General features: G+C 42.5%; 34 non-coding genes across 34 annotated transcripts; all 34 read right to left on the bottom strand.

The window, feature by feature from the left end:
• Positions 1 to 35: 35 nt before the first annotated feature.
• Positions 36 to 145, bottom strand: Trnai-uau (transfer RNA isoleucine (anticodon UAU)). Its single transcript has 2 exons — positions 108 to 145; positions 36 to 71 (listed from the first exon to the last, which is right to left on the bottom strand). It is a non-coding gene; the product is annotated as a tRNA-Ile (tRNA).
• A 325-nt stretch (positions 146 to 470) lies between these two features.
• Positions 471 to 543, bottom strand: Trnat-ugu (transfer RNA threonine (anticodon UGU)). Its single transcript has one exon. It is a non-coding gene; the product is annotated as a tRNA-Thr (tRNA).
• A 608-nt stretch (positions 544 to 1,151) lies between these two features.
• On the bottom strand, positions 1,152 to 1,224 carry Trnat-ugu (transfer RNA threonine (anticodon UGU)). Its single transcript has one exon. It is a non-coding gene; the product is annotated as a tRNA-Thr (tRNA).
• A 685-nt stretch (positions 1,225 to 1,909) lies between these two features.
• Trnat-ugu (transfer RNA threonine (anticodon UGU)) lies at positions 1,910 to 1,982 on the bottom strand. The gene has a single exon. It is a non-coding gene; the product is annotated as a tRNA-Thr (tRNA).
• Positions 1,983 to 2,589: 607 nt separating this feature from the next.
• Positions 2,590 to 2,662, bottom strand: Trnat-ugu (transfer RNA threonine (anticodon UGU)). Its single transcript has one exon. It is a non-coding gene; the product is annotated as a tRNA-Thr (tRNA).
• Positions 2,663 to 3,347: 685 nt separating this feature from the next.
• Positions 3,348 to 3,420, bottom strand: Trnat-ugu (transfer RNA threonine (anticodon UGU)). The gene has a single exon. It is a non-coding gene; the product is annotated as a tRNA-Thr (tRNA).
• A 607-nt stretch (positions 3,421 to 4,027) lies between these two features.
• Positions 4,028 to 4,100, bottom strand: Trnat-ugu (transfer RNA threonine (anticodon UGU)). The gene has a single exon. It is a non-coding gene; the product is annotated as a tRNA-Thr (tRNA).
• Positions 4,101 to 5,467: 1,367 nt separating this feature from the next.
• Positions 5,468 to 5,540, bottom strand: Trnat-ugu (transfer RNA threonine (anticodon UGU)). The gene has a single exon. It is a non-coding gene; the product is annotated as a tRNA-Thr (tRNA).
• A 251-nt stretch (positions 5,541 to 5,791) lies between these two features.
• On the bottom strand, positions 5,792 to 5,901 carry Trnai-uau (transfer RNA isoleucine (anticodon UAU)). The gene is made up of 2 exons: positions 5,864 to 5,901; positions 5,792 to 5,827 (listed from the first exon to the last, which is right to left on the bottom strand). It is a non-coding gene; the product is annotated as a tRNA-Ile (tRNA).
• Positions 5,902 to 6,226: 325 nt separating this feature from the next.
• Positions 6,227 to 6,299, bottom strand: Trnat-ugu (transfer RNA threonine (anticodon UGU)). Its single transcript has one exon. It is a non-coding gene; the product is annotated as a tRNA-Thr (tRNA).
• A 608-nt stretch (positions 6,300 to 6,907) lies between these two features.
• Trnat-ugu (transfer RNA threonine (anticodon UGU)) lies at positions 6,908 to 6,980 on the bottom strand. The gene has a single exon. It is a non-coding gene; the product is annotated as a tRNA-Thr (tRNA).
• A 1,594-nt stretch (positions 6,981 to 8,574) lies between these two features.
• Trnai-uau (transfer RNA isoleucine (anticodon UAU)) lies at positions 8,575 to 8,684 on the bottom strand. The gene is made up of 2 exons: positions 8,647 to 8,684; positions 8,575 to 8,610 (listed from the first exon to the last, which is right to left on the bottom strand). It is a non-coding gene; the product is annotated as a tRNA-Ile (tRNA).
• A 325-nt stretch (positions 8,685 to 9,009) lies between these two features.
• On the bottom strand, positions 9,010 to 9,082 carry Trnat-ugu (transfer RNA threonine (anticodon UGU)). Its single transcript has one exon. It is a non-coding gene; the product is annotated as a tRNA-Thr (tRNA).
• Positions 9,083 to 9,691: 609 nt separating this feature from the next.
• Positions 9,692 to 9,764, bottom strand: Trnat-ugu (transfer RNA threonine (anticodon UGU)). Its single transcript has one exon. It is a non-coding gene; the product is annotated as a tRNA-Thr (tRNA).
• A 252-nt stretch (positions 9,765 to 10,016) lies between these two features.
• On the bottom strand, positions 10,017 to 10,126 carry Trnai-uau (transfer RNA isoleucine (anticodon UAU)). Its single transcript has 2 exons — positions 10,089 to 10,126; positions 10,017 to 10,052 (listed from the first exon to the last, which is right to left on the bottom strand). It is a non-coding gene; the product is annotated as a tRNA-Ile (tRNA).
• Positions 10,127 to 10,451: 325 nt separating this feature from the next.
• On the bottom strand, positions 10,452 to 10,524 carry Trnat-ugu (transfer RNA threonine (anticodon UGU)). The gene has a single exon. It is a non-coding gene; the product is annotated as a tRNA-Thr (tRNA).
• Positions 10,525 to 11,132: 608 nt separating this feature from the next.
• On the bottom strand, positions 11,133 to 11,205 carry Trnat-ugu (transfer RNA threonine (anticodon UGU)). Its single transcript has one exon. It is a non-coding gene; the product is annotated as a tRNA-Thr (tRNA).
• Positions 11,206 to 12,799: 1,594 nt separating this feature from the next.
• On the bottom strand, positions 12,800 to 12,909 carry Trnai-uau (transfer RNA isoleucine (anticodon UAU)). The gene is made up of 2 exons: positions 12,872 to 12,909; positions 12,800 to 12,835 (listed from the first exon to the last, which is right to left on the bottom strand). It is a non-coding gene; the product is annotated as a tRNA-Ile (tRNA).
• A 325-nt stretch (positions 12,910 to 13,234) lies between these two features.
• Positions 13,235 to 13,307, bottom strand: Trnat-ugu (transfer RNA threonine (anticodon UGU)). Its single transcript has one exon. It is a non-coding gene; the product is annotated as a tRNA-Thr (tRNA).
• Positions 13,308 to 13,916: 609 nt separating this feature from the next.
• Trnat-ugu (transfer RNA threonine (anticodon UGU)) lies at positions 13,917 to 13,989 on the bottom strand. Its single transcript has one exon. It is a non-coding gene; the product is annotated as a tRNA-Thr (tRNA).
• Positions 13,990 to 14,241: 252 nt separating this feature from the next.
• Trnai-uau (transfer RNA isoleucine (anticodon UAU)) lies at positions 14,242 to 14,351 on the bottom strand. Its single transcript has 2 exons — positions 14,314 to 14,351; positions 14,242 to 14,277 (listed from the first exon to the last, which is right to left on the bottom strand). It is a non-coding gene; the product is annotated as a tRNA-Ile (tRNA).
• A 325-nt stretch (positions 14,352 to 14,676) lies between these two features.
• Positions 14,677 to 14,749, bottom strand: Trnat-ugu (transfer RNA threonine (anticodon UGU)). The gene has a single exon. It is a non-coding gene; the product is annotated as a tRNA-Thr (tRNA).
• A 608-nt stretch (positions 14,750 to 15,357) lies between these two features.
• Positions 15,358 to 15,430, bottom strand: Trnat-ugu (transfer RNA threonine (anticodon UGU)). Its single transcript has one exon. It is a non-coding gene; the product is annotated as a tRNA-Thr (tRNA).
• A 251-nt stretch (positions 15,431 to 15,681) lies between these two features.
• On the bottom strand, positions 15,682 to 15,791 carry Trnai-uau (transfer RNA isoleucine (anticodon UAU)). The gene is made up of 2 exons: positions 15,754 to 15,791; positions 15,682 to 15,717 (listed from the first exon to the last, which is right to left on the bottom strand). It is a non-coding gene; the product is annotated as a tRNA-Ile (tRNA).
• A 325-nt stretch (positions 15,792 to 16,116) lies between these two features.
• On the bottom strand, positions 16,117 to 16,189 carry Trnat-ugu (transfer RNA threonine (anticodon UGU)). The gene has a single exon. It is a non-coding gene; the product is annotated as a tRNA-Thr (tRNA).
• Positions 16,190 to 16,797: 608 nt separating this feature from the next.
• Positions 16,798 to 16,870, bottom strand: Trnat-ugu (transfer RNA threonine (anticodon UGU)). The gene has a single exon. It is a non-coding gene; the product is annotated as a tRNA-Thr (tRNA).
• A 251-nt stretch (positions 16,871 to 17,121) lies between these two features.
• Trnai-uau (transfer RNA isoleucine (anticodon UAU)) lies at positions 17,122 to 17,231 on the bottom strand. Its single transcript has 2 exons — positions 17,194 to 17,231; positions 17,122 to 17,157 (listed from the first exon to the last, which is right to left on the bottom strand). It is a non-coding gene; the product is annotated as a tRNA-Ile (tRNA).
• Positions 17,232 to 17,556: 325 nt separating this feature from the next.
• Trnat-ugu (transfer RNA threonine (anticodon UGU)) lies at positions 17,557 to 17,629 on the bottom strand. Its single transcript has one exon. It is a non-coding gene; the product is annotated as a tRNA-Thr (tRNA).
• Positions 17,630 to 18,238: 609 nt separating this feature from the next.
• Positions 18,239 to 18,311, bottom strand: Trnat-ugu (transfer RNA threonine (anticodon UGU)). The gene has a single exon. It is a non-coding gene; the product is annotated as a tRNA-Thr (tRNA).
• A 252-nt stretch (positions 18,312 to 18,563) lies between these two features.
• Trnai-uau (transfer RNA isoleucine (anticodon UAU)) lies at positions 18,564 to 18,673 on the bottom strand. Its single transcript has 2 exons — positions 18,636 to 18,673; positions 18,564 to 18,599 (listed from the first exon to the last, which is right to left on the bottom strand). It is a non-coding gene; the product is annotated as a tRNA-Ile (tRNA).
• Positions 18,674 to 18,998: 325 nt separating this feature from the next.
• Trnat-ugu (transfer RNA threonine (anticodon UGU)) lies at positions 18,999 to 19,071 on the bottom strand. Its single transcript has one exon. It is a non-coding gene; the product is annotated as a tRNA-Thr (tRNA).
• Positions 19,072 to 19,679: 608 nt separating this feature from the next.
• On the bottom strand, positions 19,680 to 19,752 carry Trnak-uuu (transfer RNA lysine (anticodon UUU)). Its single transcript has one exon. It is a non-coding gene; the product is annotated as a tRNA-Lys (tRNA).
• A 251-nt stretch (positions 19,753 to 20,003) lies between these two features.
• Positions 20,004 to 20,113, bottom strand: Trnai-uau (transfer RNA isoleucine (anticodon UAU)). The gene is made up of 2 exons: positions 20,076 to 20,113; positions 20,004 to 20,039 (listed from the first exon to the last, which is right to left on the bottom strand). It is a non-coding gene; the product is annotated as a tRNA-Ile (tRNA).
• Positions 20,114 to 20,438: 325 nt separating this feature from the next.
• Positions 20,439 to 20,511, bottom strand: Trnat-ugu (transfer RNA threonine (anticodon UGU)). Its single transcript has one exon. It is a non-coding gene; the product is annotated as a tRNA-Thr (tRNA).
• Positions 20,512 to 20,701: the final 190 nt, after the last annotated feature.

Genomic DNA, 20,701 nt, shown 5'->3' with positions numbered 1-20,701 from the left:
TGAGAAAATGTCAGAAAAATAAAGAAAAGGAAGCATGCCCCGGGTGAGGCTCGAACTCACAACCTCCGCATTCCTCATCCCATGCTGATCATGGGGAAGGTACTGACTATAAGTACGGCGCGCTAACCGATTGTGCCACCGGGGCAGCTGATAAACAGCTGAACATTTTCACTGCAAACTACTCAGCTACTCTTCAAGCAGTCAAATACATTCGGATATGGAAAATTGCCACATGTTGCATATTGAACTGAACAAACATTAAGTAGGTCAATCGCAACTCGGGTATTTCATCTTATTCTCTTCTTTACCTCTCCAAAGGTCCAGAATTTGCTTTCAAGCTGATAATTCTTTCATGTTGATGCAACTGAAACGTTTGCTTGGCGGCCGATTTGCATGTGAGGGGACGTTCACCGTCTGGGTAGCACAATGGCATCCTGACACCTCGGTGATAGAAATCTGTAGAAAAAATGAGCCTCCAGTGAGAATCGAACTCACGACGCCTGCTTTACAAGACCAGTGTTCTATCCACTGAGCTATGAAGGCAGTAGTCCATCAACCGCAACGTATCAATTCCTATTTTCGCTCTTATCTCTTAGACTAAGATCTCTTGCAGTAGAAAGGACAAATAGATTGCAACAGCACATTCAAACAATACCGTTTTTATGGGTGTCTTCTGACAAATATTGAGTGCGAAAGATACATTTTGTTCACTTAAAATATATGAATTGTACAACTTCAGTTGAGTCGAGTAGAGGCATTTAATTATAAAGGCTTGGGTATGGACTTCAGACCCTCAAAGGCACTTGCACTTGGGTAACAAAGGCCACGTTAAACTCACACATGCATTTGTCCCTAATGCCACTGTGGTGAACTCACAGCTGTTTCCAGTCATGTGACGAATAGTTGGCCTCAAAATGCACAAAGGTTTCTTCCGAATGAGGACCAAATTATTGCATGTTTTGAAAGAAACCTATTTGATAGTCCCAAATGATCATCGATGTCCCGACCCCTAGTTTAGGAGACCGGCATCCTTAGAACTGAGTTACCTTAGTTGCTTGCACAAGACTTCACCATGGTGCCTGATGAAGAGGGTTTATCAGCTCAACTGCAAAAAAGACCCCAAAATCTTAAAACAGCGAGAAAAGACATCTAGCCCCAAGTAAGGATCGAACTCACGACCCCTGGTTTACAAGACCAGTGCTCTAACCACTGAGCTATGGAGGCATCTGATAAGTGGGGGCAATTTGCCATGCTTTTAACAGCTGTGGGTCCCGGGGTGGTCGATTGCAGTTACGATCTGTCTGTGTAAACACCATTGGCGTGGGATATTCTAAACTTCACATATTTCAAAATGTGTCAGTTGCCATTTACAAGATGTATTTTCATCTGTCACATACTTACTTCCATGACGCTGATGGGTGTAATGGGAGTGAGAGTGGTTGGGAAAATGTCAGAAAAATAAAGAAAAGGAAGCATGCCCCGGTGAGGCTCGAAGTCACAACCTCCGCATTCCTCATCCCATGCTGATCATGGGGAAGGTACTGACTATAAGTACGGCGCGCTAACCGATTGTGCCACCGGGGCAGCTGATAAACAGCTGAACATTTTCACTGCAAACTACTCAGCTACTCTTCAAGCAGTCAAATACATTCGGATATGGAAAATTGCCACATGTTGCATATTGAACTGAACAAACATTAAGTAGGTCAATCGCAACTCGGGTATTTCATCTTATTCTCTTCTTTACCTCTCCAAAGTTCCAGAATTTGCTTTCAAGCTGATAATTCTTTCATGTTGATGCAACTGAAACGTTTGCTTGGCGGCCGATTTGCATGTGATGGGACGTTCACCGTCTGGGTAGCACAATGGCATCCTGACACCTCGGTGATAGAAATCAGTAGAAAAAATGAGCCTCCAGTGAGAATCGAGCTCACGACAACTGGTTTACAAGACCAGTGTTCTATCCACTGAGCTATGAAGGCAGTAGGCCATCAACCGCAACGCATCAATTCCTATTTTCGCTCTCATCTCTTTGACTAAGATCTCTTGCAGTAGAAAACACAAATAGATTGCAACAGCACAATCAAACAATACCGTTTTATGGGTGTCTTCTGACAAATATTGAGTGCGAAAGATACATTTTGTTCACTTAAAATATATGAATTGTACAACTTCAGTTGAGTCGAGTAGAGGCATTTAATTATAAAGGCTTGGGTATGGACTTCAGACCCTCAAAGGCACTTGCACTTGGGTAACAAAGGCCACGTTAAACTCACACATGCATTTGTCCCTAATGTCACTGTGGTGAACTCACAGCTGTTTCCAGTCATGTGACGAATAGTTGGCCTCAAAATGCACAAAGGTTTCTTCCGAATGAGGACCAAATTATTGCATGTTTTGAAAGAAACCTATTTGATAGTCCCAAATGATCATCGATGTCCCGACCCTTAGTTTAGGAGACCGGCATCCTTAGATCTGAGTTACCTTAGTTGCTTGCACAAGACTTCACCATGGTGCCTGATGAAGAGGGTTTATCAGCTCAACTGCAAAAAAGACCCCAAAATCTTAAAACAGCGAGAAAAGACATCTAGCCCCCAGTGAGGATCGAACTCACGACCTCTGGTTTACAAGACCAGTGCTCTAACCACTGAGCTATGGAGGCATCTGATAAGTGGGCGCAATTTGCCATGCTTTTAACAGCTGTGGGTCCCGGGGTGGTCGATTGCAGTTACGATCTGTCTGTGTAAACACCATTGGCGTGGGATATTCTAAACTTCACATATTTCAAAATGTGTCAGTTGCCATTTACAAGATGTATTTTCATCTGTCACATACTTACTTCCATGACGCTGGTGGGTGTAATGGGAGTGAGAGTGGTTGGGAAAATGTCAGAAAAATAAAGAAAAGGAAGCATGCCCCGGTGAGGCTCGAAGTCACAACCTCCGCATTCCTCATCCCATGCTGATCATGGGGAAGGTACTGACTATAAGTACGGCGCGCTAACCGATTGTGCCACCGGGGCAGCTGATAAACAGATGAACATTTTCACTGCAAACTACTCAGCTACTCTTCAAGCAGTCAAATACATTCGGATATGGAAAATTGCCACATGTTGCATATTGAACTGAACAAGCATTAAGTAGGTCAATCGCAACTCGGGTATTTCATCTTATTCTCTTCTTTACCTCTCCAAAGTTCCAGAATTTGCTTTCAAGCTGATAATTCTTTCATGTTGATGCAACTGAAACGTTTGCTTGGCGGCCGATTTGCATGTGATGGGACGTTCACCGTCTGGGTAGCACAATGGCATCCTGACACCTCGGTGATAGAAATCAGTAGAAAAAATGAGCCTCCAGTGAGAATCGAGCTCACGACAACTGGTTTACAAGACCAGTGTTCTATCCACTGAGCTATGAAGGCAGTAGGCCATCAACCGCAACGCATCAATTCCTATTTTCGCTCTCATCTCTTAGACTAAGATCTCTTGCAGTAGAAAACACAAATAGATTGCAACAGCACAATCAAACAATACCGTTTTATGGGTGTCTTCTGACAAATATTGAGTGCGAAAGATACATTTTGTTCACTTAAAATATATGAATTGTACAACTTCAGTTGAGTCGAGTAGAGGCATTTAATTATAAAGGCTTGGGTATGGACTTCAGACCCTCAAAGGCACTTGCACTTGGGTAACAAAGGCCACGTTAAACTCACACATGCATTTGTCCCTAATGCCACTGTGGTGAACTCACAGCTGTTTCCAGTCATGTGACGAATAGTTGGCCTCAAAATGCACAAAGGTTTCTTCCGAATGAGGACCAAATTATTGCATGTTTTGAAAGAAACCTATTTGATAGTCCCAAATGATCATCGATGTCCCGACCCCTAGTTTAGGAGACCGGCATCCTTAGATCTGAGTTACCTTAGTTGCTTGCACAAGACTTCACCATGGTGCCTGATGAAGAGGGTTTATCAGCTCAACTGCAAAAAAGACCCCAAAATCTTAAAACAGCGAGAAAAGACATCTAGCCCCCAGTGAGGATCGAACTCACGACCCCTGGTTTACAAGACCAGTGCTCTAACCACTGAGCTATGGAGGCATCTGGTAAGTGGGCGCAATTTGCCATGCTTTTAACAGCTGTGGGTCCCGGGGTGGTCGATTGCAGTTACGATCTGTCTGTGTAAACACCATTGGCGTGGGATATTCTAAACTTCACATATTTCAAAATGTGTCAGTTGCCATTTACAAGATGTATTTTCATCTGTCACATACTTACTTCCATGACGCTGGTGGGTGTAATGGGAGTGAGAGTGGTTGGGAAAATGTCAGAAAAATAAAGAAAAGGAAGCATGCCCCGGTGAGGCTCGAAGTCACAACCTCCGCATTCCTCATCCCATGCTGATCATGGGGAAGGTACTGACTATAAGTACGGCGCGCTAACCGATTGTGCCACCGGGGCAGCTGATAAACAGCTGAACATTTTCACTGCAAACTACTCAGCTACTCTTCAAGCAGTCAAATACATTCGGATATGGAAAATTGCCACATGTTGCATATTGAACTGAACAAACATTAAGTAGGTCAATCGCAACTCGGGTATTTCATCTTATTCTCTTCTTTACCTCTCCAAAGTTCCAGAATTTGCTTTCAAGCTGATAATTCTTTCATGTTGATGCAACTGAAACGTTTGCTTGGCGGCCGATTTGCATGTGAGGGGACGTTCACCGTCTGGGTAGCACAATGGCATCCTGACACCTCGGTGATAGAAATCTGTAGAAAAAATGAGCCTCCAGTGAGAATCGAACTCAGGACGCCTGCTTTACAAGACCAGTGTTCTATCCACTGAGCTATGAAGGCAGTAGTCCATCAACCGCAACGTATCAATTCCTATTTTCGCTCTTATCTCTTAGACTAAGATCTCTTGCAGTAGGAAAGACAAATAGATTGCAACAGCACAATCAAACAATACCGTTTTTATGGGTGTCTTCTGACAAATATTGAGTGCGAAAGATACATTTTGTTCACTTAAAATATATGAATTGTACAACTTCAGTTGAGTCGAGTAGAGGCATTTAATTATAAAGGCTTGGGTATGGACTTCAGACCCTCAAAGGCACTTGCACTTGGGTAACAAAGGCCACGTTAAACTCACACATGCATTTGTCCCTAATGCCACTGTGGTGAACTCACAGCTGTTTCCAGTCATGTGACGAATAGTTGGCCTCAAAATGCACAAAGGTTTCTTCCGAATGAGGACCAAATTATTGCATGTTTTGAAAGAAACCTATTTGATAGTCCCAAATGATCATCGATGTCCCGACCCCTAGTTTAGGAGACCGGCACCCTTAGAACTGAGTTACCTTAGTTGCTTGCACAAGACTTCACCATGGTGCCTGATGAAGAGGGTTTATTAGCTCAACTGCAAAAAAACCCCCCAAAATCTTAAAACAACGACAAAATACATCTAGCCCCCAGTGAGGATCGAACTCACGACCCCTGGTTTACAAGACCAGTGCTCTAACCACTGAGCTATGGAGGCATCTGATAAGTGGGGGCAATTTGCCATGCTTTTAACAGCTGTTGGTCCCGGGGTGGTCGATTGCAGTTACGATCTGTCTGTGTAAACACCATTGGCGTGGGATATTCTAAACTTCACATATTTCAAAATGTGTCAGTTGCCATTTACAAGATGTATTTTCATCTGTCACACACTTACTTCCATGACGCTGGTGGGTGTAATGGGAGTGAGAGTGTTTGAGAAAATGTCAGAAAAATAAAGAAAAGGAAGCATGCCCCGGGTGAGGCTCGAACTCACAACCTCCGCATTCCTCATCCCATGCTGATCATGGGGAAGGTACTGACTATAAGTACGGCGCGCTAACCGATTGTGCCACCGGGGCAGCTGATAAACAGCTGAACATTTTCACTGCAAACTACTCAGCTACTCTTCAAGCAGTCAAATACATTCGGATATGGAAAATTGCCACATGTTGCATATTGAACTGAACAAACATTAAGTAGGTCAATCGCAACTCGGGTATTTCATCTTATTCTCTTCTTTACCTCTCCAAAGGTCCAGAATTTGCTTTCAAGCTGATAATTCTTTCATGTTGATGCAACTGAAACGTTTGCTTGGCGGCCGATTTGCATGTGAGGGGACGTTCACCGTCTGGGTAGCACAATGGCATCCTGACACCTCGGTGATAGAAATCTGTAGAAAAAATGAGCCTCCAGTGAGAATCGAACTCACGACGCCTGCTTTACAAGACCAGTGTTCTATCCACTGAGCTATGAAGGCAGTAGTCCATCAACCGCAACGTATCAATTCCTATTTTCGCTCTTATCTCTTAGACTAAGATCTCTTGCAGTAGAAAGGACAAATAGATTGCAACAGCACATTCAAACAATACCGTTTTTATGGGTGTCTTCTGACAAATATTGAGTGCGAAAGATACATTTTGTTCACTTAAAATATATGAATTGTACAACTTCAGTTGAGTCGAGTAGAGGCATTTAATTATAAAGGCTTGGGTATGGACTTCAGACCCTCAAAGGCACTTGCACTTGGGTAACAAAGGCCACGTTAAACTCACACATGCATTTGTCCCTAATGCCACTGTGGTGAACTCACAGCTGTTTCCAGTCATGTGACGAATAGTTGGCCTCAAAATGCACAAAGGTTTCTTCCGAATGAGGACCAAATTATTGCATGTTTTGAAAGAAACCTATTTGATAGTCCCAAATGATCATCGATGTCCCGACCCTTAGTTTAGGAGACCGGCACCCTTAGAACTGAGTTACCTTAGTTGCTTGCACAAGACTTCACCATGGTGCCTGATGAAGAGGGTTTATTAGCTCAACTGCAAAAAAGCCCCCAAAATCTTAAAACAACGACAAAATACATCTAGCCCCCAGTGAGGATCGAACTCACGACCCCTGGTTTACAAGACCAGTGCTCTAACCACTGAGCTATGGAGGCATCTGATAAGTGGGGGCAATTTGCCATGCTTTTAACAGCTGTTGGTCCCGGGGTGGTCGAGTGAGTGAGTGAGTTATAATTTAACGTCACATCGGCAATATTTCAGCCATATCGTGACGAGAATAAGCATGATTATACAGAACATGTAGATATTATAAAACCCGTCATCAAAGTACGGTAAAATAACTAGAGTATCACAATTCGAGTCTAAAACTAGCATATGAAGTTAAAACTACAGCACAATTTGGACAATACATAATATAAAAGTACGCTATAGATCACCAACAACTGAAGGTAGATCACCATACTAGGAACCAAGGGGACTTACGTTACTTTAGCAACCTGCATGGCCCCTAGCTGGATTTACATCATCCCCTCAGCTGCTGGCGATTGTAGGAAAATGTAGCCGAAATTTAAAATGACAAAAATACTACGTTTAAAATACTGGTAAGCTTAAATTTCACTTTGAAAGTTTCTGGACTTAAGCACCCTTTCAGGGGGACAATAATTTTACGCTGCTTTAACCCCCTTTGAGGGTACGGCCACTAACAATCGCAGTTGACAATTCACACTACCATGTTTAAGATATCAGCTTTTTATTTACAAAACATATTATTCAGAATTTATCTAATAATTCTATTTCCTTTAAAAATTCAATAATTAAATGATAATTAACATTAAAAAGATCCTTCATTGTTTTGACAGTAAAATATTTCTCCCTTGTGATGGCAAAATCAATACAGTCAAGCAGAATATGCTTGACCGTGATTGCTTCATCACAAGGGATACAAAACGGAGGATCCTCACCTTTAAGTAAATATTCGTGTGTATACCGCGTATGGCCAATACGACATCGTCGCATAACGACCTCCTCAAATCTGGACTGACATCCCAAGTAGGTATAACCAATATACGGTTTCATTTCATGCAATTTATTGATACCCACCTGGGTGTCCCACTTCTTTTGCATCAGATCACGGATGTAAGTTTTAATGTTTGCTTTGTAATCTGAGTATGGAATAAGGAGTGGTGTCACTGATTTATTGAGTGCTGCCTTAGCAGCAAAATCGGCCATTGTGTTCCCAGAAATGCCCACGTGGCTGGGTAACCAACAAAAGACGATGTCATATTGGCCAGTAGCAAGATCATTATATAACTCAATAATTTGTATTAAAAGTGGATGTTTACAAGAAAGCTTTTTAATAGCCTGAAGGCAAGAAAGAGAGTCAGAAAAGATTATATACTGTTTATGTGCAGTATGTCTTTGAATATATTTAAGAGCCGTTAGTATTGCGTTTGCTTCTGCTGTAAAAATAGAGGTATAATCAGGTATTCTAAAAGAGATTGTTCTGGATCCAATGACAGTAGCACAAGCTACTGCGCCACCATCCCGGGGTGGTCGATTGCAGTTACGATCTGTCTGTGTAAACACCATTGGCGTGGGATATTCTAAACTTCACACATTTCAAAATGTGTCAGTTGCCATTTACAAGATGTATTTTCATCTGTCACACACTTACTTCCATGACGCTGGTGGGTGTAATGGGAGTGAGAGTGTTTGAGAAAATGTCAGAAAAATAAAGAAAAGGAAGCATGCCCCGGGTGAGGCTCGAACTCACAACCTCCGCATTCCTCATCCCATGCTGATCATGGGGAAGGTACTGACTATAAGTACGGCGCGCTAACCGATTGTGCCACCGGGGCAGCTGATAAACAGCTGAACATTTTCACTGCAAACTACTCAGCTACTCTTCAAGCAGTCAAATACATTCGGATATGGAAAATTGCCACATGTTGCATATTGAACTGAACAAACATTAAGTAGGTCAATCGCAACTCGGGTATTTCATCTTATTATCTTCTTTACCTCTCCAAAGGTCCAGAATTTGCTTTCAAGCTGATAATTCTTTCATGTTGATGCAACTGAAACGTTTGCTTGGCGGCCGATTTGCATGTGAGGGGACGTTCACCGTCTGGGTAGCACAATGGCATCCTGACACCTCGGTGATAGAAATCTGTAGAAAAAATGAGCCTCCAGTGAGAATCGAACTCACGACGCCTGCTTTACAAGACCAGTGTTCTATCCACTGAGCTATGAAGGCAGTAGGCCATCAACCGCAACGTATCAATTCCTATTTTCGCTCTTATCTCTTAGACTAAGATCTCTTGCAGTAGAAAAGACAAATAGATTGCAACAGCACAATCAAACAATACCGTTTTTATGGGTGTCTTCTGACAAATATTGAGTGCGAAAGATACATTTTGTTCACTTAAAATATATGAATTGTACAACTTCAGTTGAGTCGAGTAGAGGCATTTAATTATAAAGGCTTGGGTATGGACTTCAGACCCTCAAAGGCACTTGCACTTGGGTAACAAAGGCCACGTTAAACTCACACATGCATTTGTCCCTAATGCCACTGTGGTGAACTCACAGCTGTTTCCAGTCATGTGACGAATAGTTGGCCTCAAAATGCACAAAGGTTTCTTCCGAATGAGGACCAAATTATTGCATGTTTTGAAAGAAACCTATTTGATAGTCCCAAATGATCATCGATGTCCCGACCCTTAGTTTAGGAGACCGGCACCCTTAGAACTGAGTTACCTTAGTTGCTTGCACAAGACTTCACCATGGTGCCTGATGAAAAGGGTTTATTAGCTCAACTGCAAAAAAAACCCCCAAAATCTTAAAACAGCGACAAAATACATCTAGCCCCCAGTGAGGATCGAACTCACGACCCCTGGTTTACAAGACCAGTGCTCTAACCACTGAGCTATGGAGGCATCTGATAAGTGGGGGGCAATTTGCCATGCTTTTAACAGCTGTGGGTCCCGGGGTGGTCGATTGCAGTTACGATCTGTCTGTGTAAACACCATTGGCGTGGGATATTCTAAACTTCACATATTTCAAAATGTGTCAGTTGCCATTTACAAGATGTATTTTCATCTGTCACACACTTACTTCCATGACGCTGGTGGGTGTAATGGGAGTGAGAGTGTTTGAGAAAATGTCAGAAAAATAAAGAAAAGGAAGCATGCCCCGGGTGAGGCTCGAACTCACAACCTCCGCATTCCTCATCCCATGCTGATCATGGGGAAGGTACTGACTATAAGTACGGCGCGCTAACCGATTGTGCCACCGGGGCAGCTGATAAACAGCTGAACATTTTCACTGCAAACTACTCAGCTACTCTTCAAGCAGTCAAATACATTCGGATATGGAAAATTGCCACATGTTGCATATTGAACTGAACAAACATTAAGTAGGTCAATCGCAACTCGGGTATTTCATCTTATTCTCTTCTTTACCTCTCCAAAGGTCCAGAATTTGCTTTCAAGCTGATAATTCTTTCATGTTGATGCAACTGAAACGTTTGCTTGGCGGCCGATTTGCATGTGAGGGGACGTTCACCGTCTGGGTAGCACAATGGCATCCTGACACCTCGGTGATAGAAATCTGTAGAAAAAATGAGCCTCCAGTGAGAATCGAACTCACGACGCCTGCTTTACAAGACCAGTGTTCTATCCACTGAGCTATGAAGGCAGTAGTCCATCAACCGCAACGTATCAATTCCTATTTTCGCTCTTTTCTCTTAGACTAAGATCTCTTGCAGTAGAAAGGACAAATAGATTGCAACAGCACATTCAAACAATACCGTTTTTATGGGTGTCTTCTGACAAATATTGAGTGCGAAAGATACATTTTGTTCACTTAAAATATATGAATTGTACAACTTCAGTTGAGTCGAGTAGAGGCATTTAATTATAAAGGCTTGGGTATGGACTTCAGACCCTCAAAGGCACTTGCACTTGGGTAACAAAGGCCACGTTAAACTCACACATGCATTTGTCCCTAATGCCACTGTGGTGAACTCACAGCTGTTTCCAGTCATGTGACGAATAGTTGGCCTCAAAATGCACAAAGGTTTCTTCCGAATGAGGACCAAATTATTGCATGTTTTGAAAGAAACCTATTTGATAGTCCCAAATGATCATCGATGTCCCGACCCTTAGTTTAGGAGACCGGCACCCTTAGAACTGAGTTACCTTAGTTGCTTGCACAAGACTTCACCATGGTGCCTGATGAAGAGGGTTTATTAGCTCAACTGCAAAAAAAACCCCAAAATCTTAAAACAACGACAAAATACATCTAGCCCCCAGTGAGGATCGAACTCACGACCCCTGGTTTACAAGACCAGTGCTCTAACCACTGAGCTATGGAGGCATCTGATAAGTGGGGGCAATTTGCCATGCTTTTAACAGCTGTTGGTCCCGGGGTGGTCGAGTGAGTGAGTGAGTTATAATTTAACGTCACATCGGCAATATTTCAGCCATATCGTGACGAGAATAAGCATGATTATACAGAACATGTAGATATTATAAAACCCGCCATCAAAGTACGGTAAAATAACTAGAGTATCACAATTCGAGTCTAAAACTAGCATATGAAGTTAAAACTACAGCACAATTTGGACAATACATAATATAAAAGTACGCTATAGATCACCAACAACTGAAGGTAGATCACCATACTAGGAACCAAGGGGACTTACGTTACTTTAGCAACCTGCATGGCCCCTAGCTGGATTTACATCATCCCCTCAGCTGCTGGCGATTGTAGGAAAATGTAGCCGAAATTTAAAATGACAAAAATACTACGTTTAAAATACTGGTAAGCTTAAATTTCACTTTGAAAGTTTCTGGACTTAAGCACCCTTTCAGGGGGACAATAATTTTACGCTGCTTTAACCCCCTTTGAGGGTACGGCCACTAACAATCGCAGTTGACAATTCACACTACCATGTTTAAGATATCAGCTTTTTATTTACAAAACATATTATTCAGAATTTATCTAATAATTCTATTTCCTTTAAAAATTCAATAATTAAATGATAATTAACATTAAAAAGATCCTTCATTGTTTTGACAGTAAAATATTTCTCCCTTGTGATGGCAAAATCAATACAGTCAAGCAGAATATGCTTGACCGTGATTGCTTCATCACAAGGGATACAAAACGGAGGATCCTCACCTTTAAGTAAATATTCGTGTGTATACCGCGTATGGCCAATACGACATCGTCGCATAACGACCTCCTCAAATCTGGACTGACATCCCAAGTAGGTATAACCAATATACGGTTTCATTTCATGCAATTTATTGATACCCACCTGGGTGTCCCACTTCTTTTGCATCAGATCACGGATGTAAGTTTTAATGTTTGCTTTGTAATCTGAGTATGGAATAAGGAGTGGTGTCACTGATTTATTGAGTGCTGCCTTAGCAGCAAAATCGGCCATTGTGTTCCCAGAAATGCCCACGTGGCTGGGTAACCAACAAAAGACGATGTCATATTGGCCAGTAGCAAGATCATTATATAACTCAATAATTTGTATTAAAAGTGGATGTTTACAAGAAAGCTTTTTAATAGCCTGAAGGCAAGAAAGAGAGTCAGAAAAGATTATATACTGTTTATGTGCAGTATGTCTTTGAATATATTTAAGAGCCGTTAGTATTGCGTTTGCTTCTGCTGTAAAAATAGAGGTATAATCAGGTATTCTAAAAGAGATTGTTCTGGATCCAATGACAGTAGCACAAGCTACTGCGCCACCATCCCGGGGTGGTCGATTGCAGTTACGATCTGTCTGTGTAAACACCATTGGCGTGGGATATTCTAAACTTCACATATTTCAAAATGTGTCAGTTGCCATTTACAAGATGTATTTTCATCTGTCACACACTTACTTCCATGACGCTGGTGGGTGTAATGGGAGTGAGAGTGTTTGAGAAAATGTCAGAAAAATAAAGAAAAGGAAGCATGCCCCGGGTGAGGCTCGAACTCACAACCTCCGCATTCCTCATCCCATGCTGATCATGGGGAAGGTACTGACTATAAGTACGGCGCGCTAACCGATTGTGCCACCGGGGCAGCTGATAAACAGCTGAACATTTTCACTGCAAACTACTCAGCTACTCTTCAAGCAGTCAAATACATTCGGATATGGAAAATTGCCACATGTTGCATATTGAACTGAACAAACATTAAGTAGGTCAATCGCAACTCGGGTATTTCATCTTATTATCTTCTTTACCTCTCCAAAGGTCCAGAATTTGCTTTCAAGCTGATAATTCTTTCATGTTGATGCAACTGAAACGTTTGCTTGGCGGCCGATTTGCATGTGAGGGGACGTTCACCGTCTGGGTAGCACAATGGCATCCTGACACCTCGGTGATAGAAATCTGTAGAAAAAATGAGCCTCCAGTGAGAATCGAACTCACGACGCCTGCTTTACAAGACCAGTGTTCTATCCACTGAGCTATGAAGGCAGTAGGCCATCAACCGCAACGTATCAATTCCTATTTTCGCTCTTATCTCTTAGACTAAGATCTCTTGCAGTAGAAAAGACAAATAGATTGCAACAGCACAATCAAACAATACCGTTTTTATGGGTGTCTTCTGACAAATATTGAGTGCGAAAGATACATTTTGTTCACTTAAAATATATGAATTGTACAACTTCAGTTGAGTCGAGTAGAGGCATTTAATTATAAAGGCTTGGGTATGGACTTCAGACCCTCAAAGGCACTTGCACTTGGGTAACAAAGGCCACGTTAAACTCACACATGCATTTGTCCCTAATGCCACTGTGGTGAACTCACAGCTGTTTCCAGTCATGTGACGAATAGTTGGCCTCAAAATGCACAAAGGTTTCTTCCGAATGAGGACCAAATTATTGCATGTTTTGAAAGAAACCTATTTGATAGTCCCAAATGATCATCGATGTCCCGACCCTTAGTTTAGGAGACCGGCACCCTTAGAACTGAGTTACCTTAGTTGCTTGCACAAGACTTCACCATGGTGCCTGATGAAAAGGGTTTATTAGCTCAACTGCAAAAAAAACCCCCAAAATCTTAAAACAGCGAGAAAATACATCTAGCCCCCAGTGAGGATCGAACTCACGACCCCTGGTTTACAAGACCAGTGCTCTAACCACTGAGCTATGGAGGCATCTGATAAGTGGGGGGCAATTTGCCATGCTTTTAACAGCTGTGGGTCCCGGGGTGGTCGATTGCAGTTACGATCTGTCTGTGTAAACACCATTGGCGTGGGATATTCTAAACTTCACATATTTCAAAATGTGTCAGTTGCCATTTACAAGATGTATTTTCATCTGTCACACACTTACTTCCATGACGCTGGTGGGTGTAATGGGAGTGAGAGTGTTTGAGAAAATGTCAGAAAAATAAAGAAAAGGAAGCATGCCCCGGGTGAGGCTCGAACTCACAACCTCCGCATTCCTCATCCCATGCTGATCATGGGGAAGGTACTGACTATAAGTACGGCGCGCTAACCGATTGTGCCACCGGGGCAGCTGATAAACAGCTGAACATTTTCACTGCAAACTACTCAGCTACTCTTCAAGCAGTCAAATACATTCGGATATGGAAAATTGCCACATGTTGCATATTGAACTGAACAAACATTAAGTAGGTCAATCGCAACTCGGGTATTTCATCTTATTCTCTTCTTTACCTCTCCAAAGTTCCAGAATTTCCTTTCAAGCTGATAATTCTTTCATGTTGATGCATCTGAAACGTTTGCTTGGCGGCCGATATGCATGTGAGGGGATGTTCACCGTCTGGGTAGCACAATGGCATCCTGACACCTCGGTGATAGAAATCTGTAGAAAAAATGAGCCTCCAGTGAGAATCGAACTCACGACGCCTGCTTTACAAGACCAGTGTTCTATCCACTGAGCTATGAAGGCAGTAGGCCATCAACCGCAACGTATCAATTCCTATTTTCGCTCTTATCTCTTAGACTAAGATCTCTTGCAGTAGAAAAGAAAATAGATTGCAACAGCACAATCAAACAATACTGTTTTCATGGGTGTCTTCTGACAAATATTGAGTGCGAAAGATACATTTTGTTCACTTAAAATATATGAATTGTACAACTTCAGTTGAGTCGAGTAGAGGCATTTAATTATAAAGGCTTGGGTATGGACTTCAGACCCTCAAAGGCACTTGCACTTGGGTAACAAAGGCCACGTTAAACTCACACATGCATTTGTCCCTAATGCCACTGTGGTGAACTCACAGCTGTTTCCAGTCATGTGACGAATAGTTGGCCTCAAAATGCACAAAGGTTTCTTCCGAATGAGGACCAAATTATTGCATGTTTTGAAAGAAACCTATTTGATAGTCCCAAATGATCATCGATGTCCCGACCCTTGGTTTAGGAGACCGGCACCCTTAGAACTGAGTTACCTTAGTTGCTTGCACAAGACTTCACCATGGTGCCTGATGAAGAGGGTTTATTAGCTCAACTGCAAAAAAAAACCCCAAAATCTTAAAACAGCGACAAAATACATCTAGCCCCCAGTGAGGATCGAACTCACGACCCCTGGTTTACAAGACCAGTGCTCTAACCACTGAGCTATGGAGGCATCTGATAAGTGGGGGCAATTTGCCATGCTTTTAACAGCTGTTGGTCCCGGGGTGGTCGATTGCAGTTACGATCTGTCTGTGTAAACACCATTGGCGTGGGATATTCTAAACTTCACATATTTCAAAATGTGTCAGTTGCCATTTACAAGATGTATTTTCATCTGTCACACACTTACTTCCATGACGCTGATGGGTGTAATGGGAGTGAGAGTGTTTGAGAAAATGTCAGAAAAATAAAGAAAAGGAAGCATGCCCCGGGTGAGGCTCGAACTCACAACCTCCGCATTCCTCATCCCATGCTGATCATGGGGAAGGTACTGACTATAAGTACGGCGCGCTAACCGATTGTGCCACCGGGGCAGCTGATAAACAGCTGAACATTTTCACTGCAAACTACTCAGCTACTCTTCAAGCAGTCAAATACATTCGGATATGGAAAATTGCCACATGTTGCATATTGAACTGAACAAACATTAAGTAGGTCAATCGCAACTCGGGTATTTCATCTTATTCTCTTCTTTACCTCTCCAAAGTTCCAGAATTTGCTTTCAAGCTGATAATTCTTTCATGTTGATGCAACTGAAACGTTTGCTTGGCGGCCGATTTGCATGTGAGGGGACGTTCACCGTCTGGGTAGCACAATGGCATCCTGACACCTCGGTGATAGAAATCTGTAGAAAAAATGAGCCTCCAGTGAGAATCGAACTCACGACGCCTGCTTTACAAGACCAGTGTTCTATCCACTGAGCTATGAAGGCAGTAGGCCATCAACCGCAACGTATCAATTCCTATTTTCGCTCTTATCTCTTAGACTAAGATCTCTTGCAGTAGAAAAGACAAATAGATTGCAACAGCACAATCAAACAATACCGCTTTTATGGGTGTCTTCTGACAAATATTGAGTGCGAAAGATACATTTTGTTCACTTAAAATATATGAATTGTACAACTTCAGTTGAGTCGAGTAGAGCATTTAATTATAAAGGCTTGGGTATGGACTTCAGACCCTCAAAGGCACTTGCACTTGGGTAACAAAGGCCACGTTAAACTCACACATGCATTTGTCCCTAATGCCACTGTGGTGAACTCACAGCTGTTTCCAGTCATGTGACGAATAGTTGGCCTCAAAATGCACAAAGGTTTCTTCCGAATGAGGACCAAATTATTGCATGTTTTGAAAGAAACCTATTTGATAGTCCCAAATGATCATCGATGTCCCGACCCTTGGTTTAGGAGACCGGCACCCTTAGAACTGAGTTACCTTAGTTGCTTGCACAAGACTTCACCATGGTGCCTGATGAAGAGGGTTTATTAGCTCAACTGCAAAAAAACCCCCCAAAATCTTAAAACAGCGACAAAATACATCTAGCCCCCAGTGAGGATCGAACTCACGACCCCTGGTTTACAAGACCAGTGCTCTAACCACTGAGCTATGGAGGCATCTGATAAGTGGGGGCAATTTGCCATGCTTTTAACAGCTGTTGGTCCCGGGGTGGTCGATTGCAGTTACGATCTGTCTGTGTAAACACCATTGGCGTGGGATATTCTAAACTTCACATATTTCAAAATGTGTCAGTTGCCATTTACAAGATGTATTTTCATCTGTCACACACTTACTTCCATGACGCTGGTGGGTGTAATGGGAGTGAGAGTGTTTGAGAAAATGTCAGAAAAATAAAGAAAAGGAAGCATGCCCCGGGTGAGGCTCGAACTCACAACCTCCGCATTCCTCATCCCATGCTGATCATGGGGAAGGTACTGACTATAAGTACGGCGCGCTAACCGATTGTGCCACCGGGGCAGCTGATAAACAGCTGAACATTTTCACTGCAAACTACTCAGCTACTCTTCAAGCAGTCAAATACATTCGGATATGGAAAATTGCCACATGTTGCATATTGAACTGAACAAACATTAAGTAGGTCAATCGCAACTCGGGTATTTCATCTTATTCTCTTCTTTACCTCTCCAAAGTTCAAGAATTTGCTTTCAAGCTGATAATTCTTTCATGTTGATGCAACTGAAACGTTTGCTTGGCGGCCGATTTGCATGTGAGGGGACGTTCACCGTCTGGGTAGCACAATGGCATCCTGACACCTCGGTGATAGAAATCTGTAGAAAAAATGAGCCTCCAGTGAGAATCGAACTCACGACGCCTGCTTTACAAGACCAGTGTTCTATCCACTGAGCTATGAAGGCAGTAGGCCATCAACCGCAACGTATCAATTCCTATTTTCGCTCTTATCTCTTAGACTAAGATCTCTTGCAGTAGAAAAGACAAATAGATTGCAACAGCACAATCAAACAATACCGTTTTTATGGGTGTCTTCTGACAAATATTGAGTGCGAAAGATACATTTTGTTCACTTAAAATATATGAATTGTACAACTTCAGTTGAGTCGAGTAGAGGCATTTAATTATAAAGGCTTGGGTATGGACTTCAGACCCTCAAAGGCACTTGCACTTGGGTAACAAAGGCCACGTTAAACTCACACATGCATTTGTCCCTAATGCCACTGTGGTGAACTCACAGCTGTTTCCAGTCATGTGACGAATAGTTGGCCTCAAAATGCACAAAGGTTTCTTCCGAATGAGGACCAAATTATTGCATGTTTTGAAAGAAACCTATTTGATAGTCCCAAATGATCATCGATGTCCCGACCCTTAGTTTAGGAGACCGGCACCCTTAGAACTGAGTTACCTTAGTTGCTTGCACAAGACTTCACCATGGTGCCTGATGAAAAGGGTTTATTAGCTCAACTGCAAAAAAAACCCCCAAAATCTTAAAACAGCGACAAAATACATCTAGCCCCCAGTGAGGATCGAACTCACGACCCCTGGTTTACAAGACCAGTGCTCTAACCACTGAGCTATGGAGGCATCTGATAAGTGGGGGGCAATTTGCCATGCTTTTAACAGCTGTGGGTCCCGGGATGGTCGATTGCAGTTACGATCTGTCTGTGTAAACACCATTGGCGTGGGATATTCTAAACTTCACATATTTCAAAATGTGTCAGTTGCCATTTACAAGATGTATTTTCATCTGTCACACACTTACTTCCATGACGCTGGTGGGTGTAATGGGAGTGAGAGTGTTTGAGAAAATGTCAGAAAAATAAAGAAAAGGAAGCATGCCCCGGGTGAGGCTCGAACTCACAACCTCCGCATTCCTCATCCCATGCTGATCATGGGGAAGGTACTGACTATAAGTACGGCGCGCTAACCGATTGTGCCACCGGGGCAGCTGATAAACAGCTGAACATTTTCACTGCAAACTACTCAGCTACTCTTCAAGCAGTCAAATACATTCGGATATGGAAAATTGCCACATGTTGCATATTGAACTGAACAAACATTAAGTAGGTCAATCGCAACTCGGGTATTTCATCTTATTCTCTTCTTTACCTCTCCAAAGTTCCAGAATTTCCTTTCAAGCTGATAATTCTTTCATGTTGATGCATCTGAAACGTTTGCTTGGCGGCCGATATGCATGTGAGGGGACGTTCACCGTCTGGGTAGCACAATGGCATCCTGACACCTCGGTGATAGAAATCTGTAGAAAAAATGAGCCTCCAGTGAGAATCGAACTCACGACGCCTGCTTTACAAGACCAGTGTTCTATCCACTGAGCTATGAAGGCAGTAGGCCATCAACCGCAACGTATCAATTCCTATTTTCGCTCTTATCTCTTAGACTAAGATCTCTTGCAGTAGAAAAGAAAATAGATTGCAACAGCACAATCAAACAATACTGTTTTCATGGGTGTCTTCTGACAAATATTGAGTGCGAAAGATACATTTTGTTCACTTAAAATATATGAATTGTACAACTTCAGTTGAGTCGAGTAGAGGCATTTAATTATAAAGGCTTGGGTATGGACTTCAGACCCTCAAAGGCACTTGCACTTGGGTAACAAAGGCCACGTTAAACTCACACATGCATTTGTCCCTAATGCCACTGTGGTGAACTCACAGCTGTTTCCAGTCATGTGACGAATAGTTGGCCTCAAAATGCACAAAGGTTTCTTCCGAATGAGGACCAAATTATTGCATGTTTTGAAAGAAACCTATTTGATAGTCCCAAATGATCATCGATGTCCCGACCCTTGGTTTAGGAGACCGGCACCCTTAGAACTGAGTTACCTTAGTTGCTTGCACAAGACTTCACCATGGTGCCTGATGAAGAGGGTTTATTAGCTCAACTGCAAAAAAAACCCCCAAAATCTTAAAACAGCGACAAAATACATCTAGCCCCCAGTGAGGATCGAACTCACGACCCCTGGTTTAAAAGACCAGTGCTCTAACCACTGAGCTATGGAGGCATCTGATAAGTGGGGGCAATTTGCCATGCTTTTAACAGCTGTTGGTCCCGGGGTGGTCGATTGCAGTTACGATCTGTCTGTGTAAACACCATTGGCGTGGGATATTCTAAACTTCACATATTTCAAAATGTGTCAGTTGCCATTTACAAGATGTATTTTCATCTGTCACACACTTACTTCCATGACGCTGATGGGTGTAATGGGAGTGAGAGTGTTTGAGAAAATGTCAGAAAAATAAAGAAAAGGAAGCATGCCCCGGGTGAGGCTCGAACTCACAACCTCCGCATTCCTCATCCCATGCTGATCATGGGGAAGGTACTGACTATAAGTACGGCGCGCTAACCGATTGTGCCACCGGGGCAGCTGATAAACAGCTGAACATTTTCACTGCAAACTACTCAGCTACTCTTCAAGCAGTCAAATACATTCGGATATGGAAAATTGCCACATGTTGCATATTGAACTGAACAAACATTAAGTAGGTCAATCGCAACTCGGGTATTTCATCTTATTCTCTTCTTTACCTCTCCAAAGTTCCAGAATTTGCTTTCAAGCTGATAATTCTTTCATGTTGATGCAACTGAAACGTTTGCTTGGCGGCCGATTTGCATGTGAGGGGACGTTCACCGTCTGGGTAGCACAATGGCATCCTGACACCTCGGTGATAGAAATCTGTAGAAAAAATGAGCCTCCAGTGAGAATCGAACTCACGACGCCTGCTTTACAAGACCAGTGTTCTATCCACTGAGCTATGAAGGCAGTAGGCCATCAACCGCAACGTATCAATTCCTATTTTCGCTCTTATCTCTTAGACTAAGATCTCTTGCAGTAGAAAAGACAAATAGATTGCAACAGCACAATCAAACAATACCGCTTTTATGGGTGTCTTCTGACAAATATTGAGTGCGAAAGATACATTTTGTTCACTTAAAATATATGAATTGTACAA

Source organism: Haliotis asinina, chromosome 14, assembly GCF_037392515.1.
Source record: "Haliotis asinina isolate JCU_RB_2024 chromosome 14, JCU_Hal_asi_v2, whole genome shotgun sequence".
NCBI classification, from domain to species: Eukaryota; Metazoa; Mollusca; class Gastropoda; order Lepetellida; family Haliotidae; genus Haliotis; species Haliotis asinina.
This window is presented reverse-complemented; position numbering and strand designations above follow the sequence as displayed.